Source organism: Miniopterus schreibersii (genome assembly GCF_964146895.1).
Source record: "Miniopterus schreibersii genome assembly, chromosome: 1".
NCBI lineage: Eukaryota > Metazoa > Chordata > Mammalia > Chiroptera > Miniopteridae > Miniopterus > Miniopterus schreibersii.
The window spans coordinates 178,561,434-178,576,757 of NC_138101.1; the positions used below are offsets into that span (position 1 = coordinate 178,561,434).

A 15,324-nucleotide genomic window follows, 5' to 3' on the forward strand; every position below is an offset into this window, starting at 1 on the left:
GGGTTCTTAAACTGCACAAAGGAGGACTTTCTAGGTTGATGTGGCTCTGCACCCTGTGGATAACAGTAAGAATCGGATTCATGGTGATGGCGGGGGTCTCGTGGATTCATCTGGAAGAGGGCAGGGGAACCTGACTCCTCCAGGGATGCTACAGGAAATGGGGGGAGGGGGTAGAGTCTGAAGCCTCATCTCAGAGATAAATTGCCATCAATTTGTAGTTCTTTGCTGCCCTACTCCAGATGACTTCCTCTCTCCCCATGGTTCTGCTGAGGCTCCCTCTTTAGTGCAAAGGCCGGGGGGGGGGGGGGGGGGGGGGAGGCGGGGGGATGCTAGGGTTCACTTGCCCCTGGAGAATTGACTTCTGCCAACAGGCTCTCTTTCCTTCTACTTTGGGGGATCAGAGTAGGTGCTGATCCTCTTCTCTTTGTCTGCCATGGGCAGTGCAGTGAAAAGCAGTTTGGGGCCACCTGTAGGAAGGGCCACCTGAAGCCACACCTGTCCAGGAAGCTGAGGTTTGAATGGGGACAGGGTGCGAGAGGGCATTCGTAATATCCTGTGTTGGCCCACTGAGGTCCCTCTTTCAGCTGCCACTTAAGAATGGAATGTGCTCCGAGGGCAGCAGGTGGGAGGACACAAAGGCCCCTTGTCTGAGCTCGTGCCCACACGTGGGGTCTCCTCGAAGGCATCTCCAGAGAGCCGGAGCTCGCAGCCCTGAGGCCTGCCGCAGACAGATGCTAGGCCTGGCCCTTGTGCAGGGTAAGGGGTTTGGCCAGAACGGAGGTGAGGCTGGAGGGCTGGGTGTGTGAGTGGTGGGGGAGGAGCGGACCCAGCCTATTCTTTCCCCAGCCTCTGAACATGCTCCACTGACAGGGCTGGAGGGATCGGTTCTCTCTGCCTGGAAGGAATGAAAAGGCGTATTGTGCAGCGCTGGAGAGCCTGGTTGCCAGCCAGGAATTAGTCCTCCGAAGGAGAGCAGAAAGGCAGAGCGAGAGGAGGCTGGGGGAGGAGGCCCAGAGAGATAGCTGGAGGAAGGGAGGGGGGAGAGAGGCCAAGCGGTAGCAGGTCACAGCTGGTTGGCCTGGACTGGGAGGCCTGGGTTGCTGAGGCTCCTGGGTCCACAGGTGTGGGGCCCGAGGGGAGAAGGGGGGTAAGAAGGGAGGGAGGCGCTGTTATCTTACCCAGATGCACGTGCTCCTGGAAGGGAGAGGGTCAGAACTTCAGACTGTTTATTTAATCCCTTGGAATGTCCTTGCCTCGCTCTGATCTTTGGGCCCCTTGTGTTTCACGGACTCCTTTACAGGCACATGTGTGGTAATTAACACGTGCAGTGTAGGTCCTGGCCATGTGTTTGAGTTTCAAATATCCATTGATCTGGGGCACTCATGTCCTGGCCACCCCTCCCCTTCTCCTTTGGTCCTCACCCTTGAAGAGCGATGGATGGGGTCTGTGTGTGTTTGGAGGGTGGGGGACACACGTGCATCCACATGTATTTTATTGAGGCTACAGAGGAATGTCAGAGCAGGGGAAAGGGCCCCCAGCAGCCCCTTAAGCTCTGACAATCTGCTGCTGAAACAGCCAAAGGCTGCAGAAGTGGTGGTAGAGATGAATTTTTTATTTCAACTGAAGTCATCTGAAGAATGGCTGGGAAGCAAATGTGTTTAGAGATCATGAATTTACCCTGAGTGGCTTTTCCTGGCTGACCAAAGCTTGTGGATTTTCCTATGGTGCCTCTTTTTGGGGTCTTGATGATAATGAACGAGGAGGATTTGGGGAGCCTTCAGGATAACTGAACACAGCCAGGTCCTGGTCCTGGGCTTCATTGCTTGTGAGGTGCTAGAAGGAAGTTCTCAGCCTCCAGCGGGGTCGGGAGAGGGGGGGCACGGCATGGTGAATGACTACATGGAAGAATAGGGGAGAGCACTTGTAAAATGATTTCAGGCGGTTCTCTGGGGGTTTCTTTCTTTTGAGAGCCCACGACCTTAGAGATCCTGGGGTGATGCTTTTATAAATGACAAGTGCAAGTTTAGGAGTTTTCTACAATTTGCCTTTTTCCTACTTGTAAGAGGTCTGGGAGTTAGCCATTTGTAAAAAGTGAGAAAAAAATACAAACACGAGCAGCCTCTGTGTACATTTTTTGCCTGGGCTCCTGTATTTGTCAAGCCAGTCTTGGAGAGGGACTGAACTTCCAAAACCCAACCCACCTTTAATTTGCAGAGATTTATTTTATCCCCACTAGCTGCTCTGTAGAATGTGCTCCAAGTAAAGAGTGGGTCACAGTTCTCCAAGGTCCCTCTCTTTGTCTTTAGAATTTCTCATGGATTCTGTTCTACAGAATGGAACCAACTTTTAGATCTTGTCACCCAAGTGATGGATTAAGCAGAACCCTCATTCATGGCTGAGGGATGTGCTTAGGGCAGGGGTGATGGATGGCAGGCATCCCAGAGGAAGGGGACTGACTGTGTGGCTTCCAGCCTCGGCCCTCGTGGGGGCTGGTTAGCACACCTGAAGGAGCTGCACGTCACTGCCCTGAGCCTGGCTGAGGTGTGCAGGCTGGCTGTCTCGGGACCTTCTACATATGGAGCATCACTCCTGCTCCCATGACTAGCCTCTTCCCAGCCATCTCTTTGTTTTCTCTTCCCCCAGCACTGAGGGGGAGGCTAGATCAGTAGTTGATCTGTTAGCACGGTCATCAGATGGCAAAAGTCTGATTACCTAGCAGGTGCCTGGGCTGGGTTTGAATGGAGATGGGCAGCTGATGACCTGTACGGGTTGGCTTCTGCGCACATTGAATTTCCCTTGGAGCAGCATTCTCATTCCGGTACTGTGCCTGCTGAACAGAACTGTGCCTAAGCAGCTCCAAGCCCATAAGAAGCAGCTCTTTGCTCTCTGCATGCGTGTTGCTGCTGCTTTCTGGTGCTCTGAGCCACCCTGACCAAGCCTGGCATGTCCATGTACCAGCTTTGCAGAGATTAGTTGCAGAAGGGGTGCGCATGAGTGTGCGTGAGTGCTCATGAGTGCACCACACCTTTCTTCCCACAATTGGGGTCCCCCCAGCCTGGCTCCACGTACTCAACCCCATGCCCTCCATATTGGCCCCTATTCTGGGGTCTCTAAAAGAAAGTTTATGTATGGAGGCTACTAAATTTAGAGTTTAAATTCCTGCCATATCTTCATTTCTAAGGACTGGAGATGAAATGGGGCATAGGGATCTGGAAGAGCCTCCTAGTCATAGATTCTTAGGAGCCCCTGGTGTTATTTGTAACCAGTGATGTTTTATATTTGGTTCTTTTATTCTTTAATTCAACAAATACTTGTTGAGAACTTATTGAGTGTCAGGCTTGCTACAGTCACTGAGGATCCAGTGACAAGGAAAATGCTAAGAGCCCTGGCCTCGTCTCGTGGAGCTTATGTTCTAATAATTCTTAGCCTCTTCCTATAGAAGTTATCTTCAGGTACAGGGAAAGCCTCCCAGGGGAGCACAGACTTCTAGATGCTGGGAAGCTGTCACCTCTGCAGGGGACAGAAGGCAGGTGGCTCTTCCAAACAGCCCAGGTTGGTAGCTCTTGGGGCCAGAGCCTCTAAGGAAAGACCCTTGGAGGAGGCTGCCGCCTGAGATGAGCATGGCCCACTGGCAGGTTCTTGGTCCCTCTGCCTGGTACCTTTGTGGGGCCCCAGAAGTCCAGGTGATATAGCTCAGAGCTTGTTGGGCCACTGAGAACATGCTCACTTGCTCACTGCTCCTTGACTGAGTGAGTTGGTTCCAGGTGTGGCATGGAAACCTGGGGGGAGGCGGGATGTTGGCATGTGGTGGAAAGGCCTCAGGGCACTTCCGAACCCCTGTCTCCAGCTCCAGGCACCAGGTAGCTCCTGAGGTAAAGGCTGAGGAGTCATCACTCTTAGGTCCTGTTGCAGCAGTTGTGTCCCTGCTGGAAGAAAGCTGAGACTCAAGGCCTGCCTCTTCTAAAATGTATATGGAAAGGGAATGGGACTAGAACAGCTAAAACAATTTTTACAAAGAAAAAGAAAGTGGGAGATGTCACTGTTTTTATAAACAAAGATATCTAATATTTTACTCCCTCGTGACCCTTTATGACTTCAATTGCTGCTTCCCTTTGGTCCTCTGAACAAATGCTGTGACCCTCCCTCATCCCCGTTAAAAATTTATTTCATTTTCTTTTTTAAAAAAGACTTATTTTTTAGATCAGCTTTAGGTTCACAGCAAAATTAGGAGGAAAGCACATGATTTCCTCTATACCTCCTGCCTCCACACATGCACAGCCTCCCCACGATCAGCATCTCCCCAGGGTGCTACCTTTTTTTACAACCAGTGAGCCTACTTTCACACATCATCCTCACCCAAAGTCCACAGTTTACATTGGGCGCACTCTTGGTGGGACTGAGCAAATATGTAATGATATCTACCTACCCTTACAGTGTCATACAAAGTATTTTTGTTTTCCTAAAAATCCTCTGCGCTCCACCTACTCAACCTTCCCCCCCTCAACCCCACTGATCTTTTAACTGTCTCCAAAATTTTGCCCTTTTCAGAATGTTGCATAGTTAAAATAATAATACTCTGTTTGACTTTAAAAGTTATAACACTACAGTGATCAAGACAGTGTGGTATTGGTCAAAGGATAGACACATAGATCAATGGAACAGAATAGAGAACCCAGAAATAGGCTTACTGCACAAGTATGGAAAACGGTGTTTTGACAAAGGTGCAGAAACGATTCAGTGGAGGAAGGACACTCCGATAAATGGTGCTATAGCAATTGGACATCCATAGGCAAAACCAAAACCCCCATGACCTTCGCACCTTATACAAAAATTAATTCAAAATGAACGTCGGTTTTAAATGGAAAATGGAAAATGATTAAATGTTTTGAAAAAAAAAATAGGAGAGAATCTTCAGAACCTGCAGCTAGGTGAACCTGCAGCTAGGTGAACCTGCAGCTAGGTGAACCTAGAGCTTTGTTGTCTTAGAACACCACGTACATGATCCAGAAAATTAAAAAATTTGATTAATTGTGGGGCTTCATCAAAATTAAAAACTTGCTCCTGTTAAGAGAACAAAAAACCTACATATCCAGCATACATAGGACTTATATCTAGAACATGTAGAGAACTCTCAAAACTCATTAGTTGAAAAACAATTCAATTTAAAAATGGGCAAAGTACTTGACTAGACTTTTCACCAAAGCACATAGATTGAGGGGGGAAAAAACCCCACAAAAAAGCTGTTCAACATCATTAGCCATAAAGATGTGCAGGTTAAGACTATGAAAGATACCACTACACACCTATTAGGAAAGCTAAAATAAATAAAAAAAGTGACAATACCAAATACTGGTGAGGATATGGACAAACTTGATCTTTCACACATTTGTTGGTAAGGAGTGTAAAATGATGTGGCCATTTTGGAAAATACTTTGGAAGCTCCTTAAAAAACAAAACATCTAAACATACACTTACCGCCCAGCCGGGCGTGGCTCAGCGGTTGAGCGTCAACCTAGGGTCCAGGCGATTGGGGTTCGATTCCCGGTCAGGGCACATGCCCGGGTTGCGGGCTCGATCAATGACTCTCTCATCATTGATGTTTCTATCTCCCTCTCTCCCTCTCCTTTCCTCTCTCTGAAATCAATAAAGGTATATTTAAAAATAAAAATAAACATAAACATACGCTTACCATATAATCTAGCAATTGCACTGCTGAGCATTCACTCCAAAGAAATGGACACTTACGTCCACACAAAAACCTGTACATGGATGATCACAGCAGTTTTATCTGTAAGAGCCAAAGATAGAAACAACTCACATGTCTGTCGATGGGTAAAACAAACGGTGTTGCAGCCATACCATGGAACCCTACTCAGTAATAAAAAGGGACAGACTTGATCTGCGCAACTGCTTGGATGGATCTCAAGGGCATTATGCAAAGTGAAAAAGGCCAGTCTCAAAAGGTCATATGCTGCAGGGTTACATTTCTAGAATTAGGTAGCATTCTAGAGATGACAACGTGATAGAGGGGGAGTTAGTGGCTGGCAGGGATGAGCGATGAGGTGGAGGAGGGGAAGTGTGCCGTGACGGGTAACGCGAGGAGACCTTGTGATGGAAAAGTTCTGTGTCTTGATTATGGTGGTGGTCACATGAATCTACACATGGGCAATCTTACATAGGTAAAATTGCATAGAAATTGCATAGAACCACATACATACACACACAAATGAATGCATGTAAAACTGGCGGAATGCAAATAAGGTCTGTGAGTTATACCGAGATAAATTTGCTGATGTTGCTGTCGTACTATAATGATATTACCTATATAATGATCTTAATTATAAAGGGTTATCGTTGGGGAAAACTGGGTGAAGGATACCTGGGACCTCTCTGTATTATTTTTTCAACTTCCTGTGAATCTATAATCATTTCAAAATTAAAAATTAAAAAAAATTAGCACAGTCTTCCATGTGAAACCCAGCCCTGAACTGACTGCCCCCCTTCTCCCCCCCAGCTCCCCTCTCCTTCTCCCTCCTCCTCCTCCCTGTCTCCCCCTCTTCCATTTGCACCTCTGGCCCAGCCTTTTCACCAACCTCATGTTTTCACTCTTGTCCAGGGAAATATGGAACTTGAGGATGTGGGTAACTGCTTGCAAAAAGACAGCTTTAAGCTTCTTTTCGCTTCCTTTGGGAGGGAGTGTGCGGGTGGGTAGACGGAATGTAAAACATTGATCTTTTGCTCTGGAAGGGACCCAAAGTGCCCAGATAGCTTCTGCTCTCAAAGCACAGAGTCAGGACAGCTCACAGCGCATTTCTGAGCCTTGTTGGTCATGGGACATGCATCTCAGGAAATGCCGAGGTAGAGTAACATTCCATCACCCTCCTGGTGTGATTTGCACCAGGTTTTTAAGGGACTTTTGCAAACACACACAGTTGTCTCTTTATGATGAGCAGAATAAGTCATCTTGACTTCCACACTGGGTCCCCAAGTCACATGCTGAGAGGGATGGTGGCTCTGGCATAAATGTGTCCCTTCAAAAGCAAGAACCTACCACACTTCCACCAGGCTGAAGTTTATCTCCATGTCTTTGAACAAGATGGCCAATAGGGGCCTAAAAGAATATAAGTGGGAGAGTGACCAGTGATGGACACGGTCTAGGCAGAGCCCAAGAATTGAAGGGGACTTGAGATCACTGAGAGACCTTCCAAATCTCAGGATGGGGAGGGGTGGTTTCTTTTTTCCGCATTCTCCTAGGCTCCTCAGTCTCGGAGACCCCAAGAGATGCCATTAATAAGGATTCCTCCTCCGGCCCCTTTGACACATTTGCTTTTGAAGGACCTGGAAGAGAAAGCTCTTTGTATGTGGTCAGAATAAACTCATTGTACACCCGAACAATTCACTGCTCAATGGACTTGCCAGACCCTTGAAAGGCCCAGCCCTGCTTCCCTGGCCCTCGCGGGCTCCATTCAGTCCCTTCAGCACACCAATGTTTTGGGGTTTTGTTTTGTTTTTTGTTTGTTATCCTGAAAAGTCTTTTCCTGAGAATGGTCAGAGCGGATCAACATTGTCCTCAGCCTGGCATTTATCTCCACTCGCCAGCGAATGTCAATCAGGAATCAAAAAGCCAAACAGAGGAGGCTTTGAACGGTGTCATTGGGGGTCGAGGCGACTTCCAGCTGCCTGTGCGTGGGCCAGGCCTTCTCGCAGGGCAAGGAATTGTGCTGTCACACAAACCCACTGTCTGTATAGGCTCCCAGAGCCTGGGCGGGGGCTGCAATGTTCTGGGGCTGCACCTGCAAGGAGGCGAGCTGGGGGTTGGGGAATCTTGGAAGGCCAACTCCGTGGCTCTGGGCCCGGGCAGTTTCCAAAGCTGCTTGCTGCAGCCCTTGGGGCCTTGAGAAAATCACTTTCTTACTGAAACTTGGTCTCTTTTTATCGTCCTGGCGAGTTCCTCTGCCCTGGTTAGTGGTGAGGATAGGTGAAGAGAGCCACCTGCCAGAAACTTTGAGTGTTGTAAAATGTGGTAGTGTTATTGTTGTTTATCTTGACTTCATCCTTGAAAAATTATTTCAAGTTTGCCTTGTTTATTTTTTTTAATGTTTCCAAATTTACTTTTTTCTCCCTGTAAGAAAAGTAAAAATCTTTGAATTGGCTCCCCCCCCCCCCCGCCCCACCGTCTGTGTTCTATCTACCTCACCGTGGCCTAGAAGTGTGCTATGGTATGGCAAAGAGAAATTAAGTCTTGCTATTCAAGGTTCAAAAGAATCACCAAGAGTAAGTGTGAGGCATCAAATTATCATGTGCATATATGTAAATTGAGATTCAGATCTCCCTCCCCCCCCTCCCTCCCTCCCTCCCTCCCTCCCTCCCTCCCTCCCTCCCTCCCTCCCTCCCTCCCTTCCACCCTTCCTTCCTCCTCACACAAGGATATTTTTTTCCATTGATTTTTTAGAGAGAGTGAAAGGGAGGGGGAAAGCCTGTAATTGAGGTACGTGCCCTTTGACCGCAATCAAACCAAAGACCCTTCGGCCCTCCAGCCAGCACACTAACCACTGAGCCAAACTGGCTAGAGCTAGATATATTTCTCTTTAAAATACAGGGTGGAGCAAAAGTAGGTTTACAGTTCTTCAAGTGGAAAATAATACAATAATTCATAGATAGTAATAAAAGAATAAACTGTGTTTTGCATACTTACAACTGTAAACCTACTTTTTAAAAAAATTTAGCTTTATTATTTAAAGTATTACAGGTGTCCCATTTCCCCCCCCCCCAATTGACCCCCTCTACCTCGCTCCCACGCCCTCCCCAGGCCTTCACCGCATTATTGACTGTGTCCGTAGGCTATGCGTATATGCATATAACTTCTTTGGTTAATCTCTTCCCACCCTCCACCCCCCTTCCCTCTTTCCTCTGAGATATGATCGTCTGTTGCATGCGTCAATGTCTCTGGATCTATTTAGCTTGTCAGATTCTTTTGTTCATTAGCGTTTTCATAAAAAAGACCCTTCAATATCCCGTGTAGTGCTGGTCTGGTGGTGATGAACTCCTTTAGCTTTTTCTTATCTGCGAAGCTCCTTTTCTGACCTTCAGTTCTAAATGATAGCTTTGCTGGGTAAAGCAATCTTGGTTGTAGTTCCATGTTTTTCATCACTTTGAATATTTCTTGCCACTCCCTTCTGGCCTGCAAGGTTTCTGTTGAGAAATCAGCTGACAATCGTATGGGTGCTCCCTTGTAGGTAACTAACTGCTTTTCTCTTGCTGCTTTTAAGATTCTCTCTTTGTCTTTAACCTTTGGCATTTTAATTATGATGTGTCTTGCTGTGGGCCTCTTTGGGTTCCTCTTGTTTGGGACCCTCTGTGCTTCCTGGACTTGTAAGTCGATTTCTTTTTCCAGGTAGGGGAAGTTTTCTGTCATTATCTTTTCAAATAGGTTTTCAATTTCTTGCTCTCTTTCTTCTCCTTCTGGCACCCCAATAATATGAATGTTGGGCCACTTAATGTTATCCCAGAGACTGCTTATACTATCTTCGTATTTCTGGATTCTTTTTTCTTTTTGCTCTTCTGGTTGGGTGTTTTTTGTTTCCTCATGTTCCAAATTGCTGATTTGATTCTCAGCGTCCTCTACTCTACTGTTGATTCCCTGTAAACTATTCTTCATTTCAGTTCATGTAGCCTTCATTTCAAATTGGTACTTTATTATGTCATCCATTTTCTCAGTTGTTTTCGTAATGCTCTTACTAATATCCTTGAGCATGCTTATAAACAAAATTCTGAACTCTGTATCTGTTAGCTTGCTTGGATCTATTTCATTTAGATTCTCTATTTCTAGAGATTTCTTCTGTTCTTTCCTTTGTGACATGTTTTTTTGCCTCCACATTTTGGCTGCTTCCAGGTGTTTGTTTCTATGTATTAGGTAGAGCTGCTATGTCTCCTGGAATTTGTAGAGTGGCTTTGTGCAGTAGGTTTCCAGTGGCTGAGCCTCTCCAGTCACCTAAGCTGGGCCTTCTAGGTGCTCCCCTGTGTGGGCTGTGTGCACTGTCCTGTTGTAGTTGTGCCTTGGTTGCTATTGGTGTCACTGGGAGGAATTGACCCCCTGGCCAATGAGCTGTGAGGACCAGCTACAACTACAGCCCAAGAGCTGCTGTGCTGGAGACACCCCTGTGGAGCAGGATTTACTTCAGGGGAGCTTTGGTGTTCACCAAGTGCTCCCCTTGAGTGTGTCACTCGTGGATGTGGTAGGGTTGTAATCCAGCATGGTCAAGTCTGACCACCAGGTGCACTGTCTCTGGGGCCTCCAGGGAGGTGCAAAGTCAGCCTGTGCCAGTACCTTGCCCAGGGCCACCTAGCATGAGCTACACAGCAAACCGTAGTTGGCTGCTACTTGTGCTGGGCTTGTAGGTGTCCAGGAGAGGCCAAGCTGTGAGCCAATGCAGGCTGCCACTAGTGCCAGGCCTGGGGCCACTTATCAAGCTGTATGGGGCCCACTGCTGCTTGTTTGAGAGATTTTAGGAAAGTCCTAAGCATGAGGCTCGAGAGGCTCCTTGCACAGAAAAGCCACTGGAAATGGCCTGGATGAGCCTGCAGTTGGGGAGGGGCGGGGCCTCCGGGAATCACGGGGCGGGGCCAAAGGTGGGAGTCAGGTGCTGGGGATTCAAATATGGCGCCTGCCTGCTGGCTGTGTGTGGGGAGGACTGGCCAAAGGAGCAATGGCCTCCGTCAGCCCTTCTGCCTGGGAGAAAGCCGCCCCTCCACCTCTCGCCCGGATTCCAGGCAGGTTAGTTCCTCCTCCAGTGTCCCAGGTCCTTTCAAGCTGCTGCCCGGCGCTGGGCTCAGAGGGAGCGTCCGAGTGAGTCTGTGCCCGGGCCCTTTAAGAAGAAAGCCTGGGGCTCCCGCAGCCTCCGCGACCCTCAGCGACAGTCCCCGCTGGTTTCACAGCCCCGAGCTGTGGGGACGTCTCTTCCCTGCCCTGGAGCCCTGGGCTGGGGGCCTGATGTGGGGCTGGGACCCCTCACTCCTCTGCAAAACCTCTGCCACGGAGTTGTCACTCCTGGGTTTAAACCACGGCACCGGGTGTGGGCCCGAGGCCGAGTCTCCGGGATTCAGCCCCGATCCTCCTGTGTCTCCGCCCCTCCTACCGGTCTCGGTGCTTCTTCAGTTCCCTGGTTGTATGGCTTCTGTTCAGCCAGATTTCAGGAGGCTCTGAGTGATGGTGCTTCTGTGTTTTAGTTGTAATTTTGATGTGGTTGTGGGTGGCGGCGGCGGTGCAGCTGTTACCTGTGCCGCCATCTTGTTTCCTCCAGCTGTAAACCTACTTTTGCCCCACCCTGTATATGGAAACATCTGCCCCCAGATCAAGGATCACTCAAATAACATTGCTGCTGCTGCCTGTGGATTTATCCATGATGATGTTGACAGTACCTCCCCTTTTGTTTTAACAGCTTTATTGAAGTATAATTACATCCATAAAGGTTACTCACTGTAAATGTACAATTTGATGAATTCAGTACATTTCTGGACCTGTGCAACCACCACCAGGGATCAATTGCATCTCCCCAAAAAGAAACCTTGTGCCCATTTATAGTTATACCTCACTCCCACCCCAGCCCTAGGCAACCACAGATCTGCTTTGTCTCTATAGATTTACCTTTACTGGACATTTTACATAGATGGACTCATACAATATGTAATATTTGCACCTGGCTTCTTTCATTTATCATAATGTTTTTGAGGTTCATCTATATTGCCACATGTGTTAATAATCCATTCCTTTAAACTGCTGAACAATATTCCTTTATATGGAGAGATCACAATGTGTTTATCTATTAACTAGTTGACAAATATTTGTTACCAGTTTGAGGTGGGAAATAATGCTACTGTGAATATTTGTATACATGTCTTTAGGTGGACATGTTTTTATTTTCTTGGCTAGAGTCTCAGGAGTGGAATTTTTTGGTTGAGTGGTAAGTTTATGTTTAAGTTTTTAAAGAAATTGCCAAACTGTTTTCCAAAGTGGTTACCCGATTTTACATTCCCATCAGCAATGAACAAGGGTTTCACTTTCTCCACACCTATGCCAACACTAGGTATTGCCCATTGAAAAAATTTTAGCCATTCTAGTAGGTATGTGGTGGTATCTCATTGTAGTTTTAATTTGAGTTTTCCTAATAGCTAATGACGTTGAGCATCTTTTCATGTATTTAGTAGCTATCCGTGCATCTTCTTTGGTGAAATGTCTATTAAAATATTTTGCTTATTTTAAAATCAAGTTGTTTGTCTTCTTATTGAGTGTAAGGTTTATTTAATTTCTTAACTTAAAAACTTTGGTAGGATTTTAATTTGGCAAATCCAATTTTGAAAGTAGGCTATAGGATGAGATGTTTTAGTGCTATTATACCTCCTTTAAGAGCCTTTAAAGTCTTTTCCTCCTACACAGTGCCCTGAGTCTGGGGAGGCAGGCAACCTTCACTGTTAGAAGAGAATATCACTGTGCAGAGAAGAAAAGTGAGGGCTTCAGGTTCCTGACTTATTGCATATAATGCCTTGAGTGTGACCCCATTGGATACTGGGAGGCCAGGGGCACATGTGAAAGCTTTTCTGTCTCCCCAGGGCCCAGTGTGGGGCCTGGTGTTGCCCCAAGGCTTGCCAGGAGGCAGAACCAATGTGGACCTTGGACCCAGGCCTTGGACCTATTTGGTGGAAGGGAGTGCTTGTTTGCTAGGTTGGAAGCCAGGTGCCCGGAGATGATGGTCAGAGGGTCCTGTTGGTTTTGGCTTGGCTTCCCATCCTTTGGGCATGCTGGATTTCACAGGTGGCCCTCCTGGCAGCAAGGTACCTTGTCTTTTCTCACTTCATAAAGATTTCCACCTAGGGCCTCCCTGTGGCAGTGCAGCTGTAGCCCTTCACCCTCGGCGACCCTACCCTGCAGGCAGGTCCACTCCCTGCACGTGGCTTCATGCTTTGTGTGCTTCCGGGCCTGCATCTGGACAATCATGGAGGTCCTCAACCTGCAAACATCCCCGGGAGACTGAAAGCCCTTCCTTCTCTCCCTGAGCAACAGACATTACAGTCTGACTGCTGGGCCAGATGGGGAGTCCCAGGCTCTTATCTGGAGGATGGCAGAAATAAACAGAATGTTTCTGTTGTCCTGCTCCATAGAGAGATACAGCCCTTGGAATATGGGAGGATTTTAATTGAATATTAAAATATTAAATAAGCCATTTTCCACTTGGGTTTTCACACAGCATTGTCCCTCTGCAGTGTCTGATTTCTCACTTTCCCTGTGTTACCCTCAAGACTCCCCTCCACCCTGTGTGAAGGGGCTGCACACACTGTGCTGGGCCATTGGGACTATGAACTCTGCATCCAGCAGCAGCCACCAAATGTTTATTGCAGCTGCCAAGAGACTTCATTCAGTGGCTCATTGAATTCAACGGGAAGAGGTGTTAATAGGGTCAGGGGAAGTGATGCTATTAAAAATGACATTGTGTGGCTCTACGCTGTGTTTATGCTCCCTCAATGACTTCCAGACAAACTCACCCAGCTTGGCATCAAAGACGCCTCTTCCAGACTTCAGTTTGAGGCAAATAAGAAATGCAACATGGTCAGTTAGTTACTCCTCTCTTCCTGCTGCCTCTTAGCCCTTGGGATGGTTGTCAGGTGGTTCAGGATCGCCTTGGCCCCCGTGGGATTTCAGTCCCGGTGTCCGCACATGAGAGTAATAGCAGGGTCAGGTGTGGCACAACTGCCGGATGGCTGGCCTCAGCCTCCAGCAATGGTTAGGGTCTGCACAGCTCTGCAATCTTAAGATTCCAAGGGTTGGGTATTGGCGCAAAAAGGGACCAGGACTCTGTGTTCTGTTTTGCTTTCTCAACAAGATGCGGGGAAATCAGCCAAAGGTTCTGGGAGCTCTGAATGGTGCGGGATGGTTGTTACTGATGATCTGATTGGCTTTGCAGAGATTGAGAACTCGAATTCTCCATAACAGTTAATGCTCGGAGAATAAAAGTTCAGTTCCAAAAGACCTCGGGGGTCTTGGGAAGAGAGAGATGGTGTAATCATAGAAACGTCTGAGGCCACAGTGCTCTCCTTCCCTCCCCCCACTAAGGGAGAAAACAGAGAATTCTCTAAACCACCCATTCTCAAAGGGATGGGGTGTGGGGGGAGATACCTGCTCCCAGCTTTCACCAAGGAGGCAAAAATCAGTTCTGGGGCTGGGGGGAGGCATGCTCTATTTATATATAAAGCACAGGTATACACACACTACGTAAAGTGTATCTGATTTATTAGGAAGGTGATTAGGAGAAGTGTCTAAAAATTCCCCTTAGGTGAGTGGTAATGAAGAAAAGGTTGAAAAAACACTGCTGCAAATTAAGGTTTATTATGGTGAAAATGACTGAGTCCTGAAAGGTAGATAAAGTCTGCACTCACTCCTGACCTGCAGAGGTCCCTGCTCTGCAAAGAGAGCTGCCCACGGCTAGGGCAGGACAATGAGCTTTAGGACTTGGTTGCTGGGAACTCCCTGCTTCAATCATCTATATTAGAAATTTGAAAGCAAATCCATGGTGCAGTCTCCTACGTCCCCTCTCATATTGTATGCCCCCACCTCTCACAGGGAATTGGGGTACGTGCTGTTTCACAGGGGTTCCCAGTTCTCTTTAGTTCAGCATGCTGGAGAGAGATAGTCCTTCCTGCCTTCTCTTCTTTTTAATTTAAATTTTATTTATTTATTTAACATTTTCAATTACAGTTGACATACAGTATTATGTTAGTTTCAGGTGGACAGCATAGTGATTAGACATTTATATAACTGGCAAAGTGATCACCCCAATAAGTCTAGTTCCTATCTGACACTGTACATAGTTCTTAAATATTATTTTTTTTCTTAAATATTATTGACTCTCTTCCCTCTGCTGTACTTTACTTTAAATGAGGAAGGAGAAATAGTTAGGATTCAGGAGGGACTAGCACCACAGTCCCTTGTTTTCCTTAAGCTCTATAATGAGGGCCACTAGAAAGGTACTGGGCTGCCACCTTTCACAAGAGGGCAGGAAGAAGCTTGGGGACATTTGCTGCCACATCATGTGATGACCTTACCTGACCATGCCTGGCCACAGTTCAGGGCTCCTGGGGAAGACAGCCCTCCCGGCTTTCCCGTGGGGAGGAACGAAGAACTCAGACCTAGGAGGGAGGGTCCCCCCAAGCCGAGGCAGCCCAGCCCCCTTCTGTCCCTCCCTTGGAAGAGCAAGCACACTGGATTCATCTGAGCGTTGGTGTCTGTCTGTGGTTCTCTTTTCCTTCCTATTCTTTTCTTTCTCCTTGGTCTCT

The 15,324-nt window shown here is 47.5% G+C and overlaps 1 protein-coding gene across 8 annotated transcripts in view; it reads left to right on the forward strand.

The window, feature by feature from the left end:
* Positions 1-15,324, forward strand: part of SMOC1 (SPARC related modular calcium binding 1) — a 135,270-nt gene that overhangs the window by 85,722 nt on the left and 34,224 nt on the right. The window lies entirely within an intron of this gene.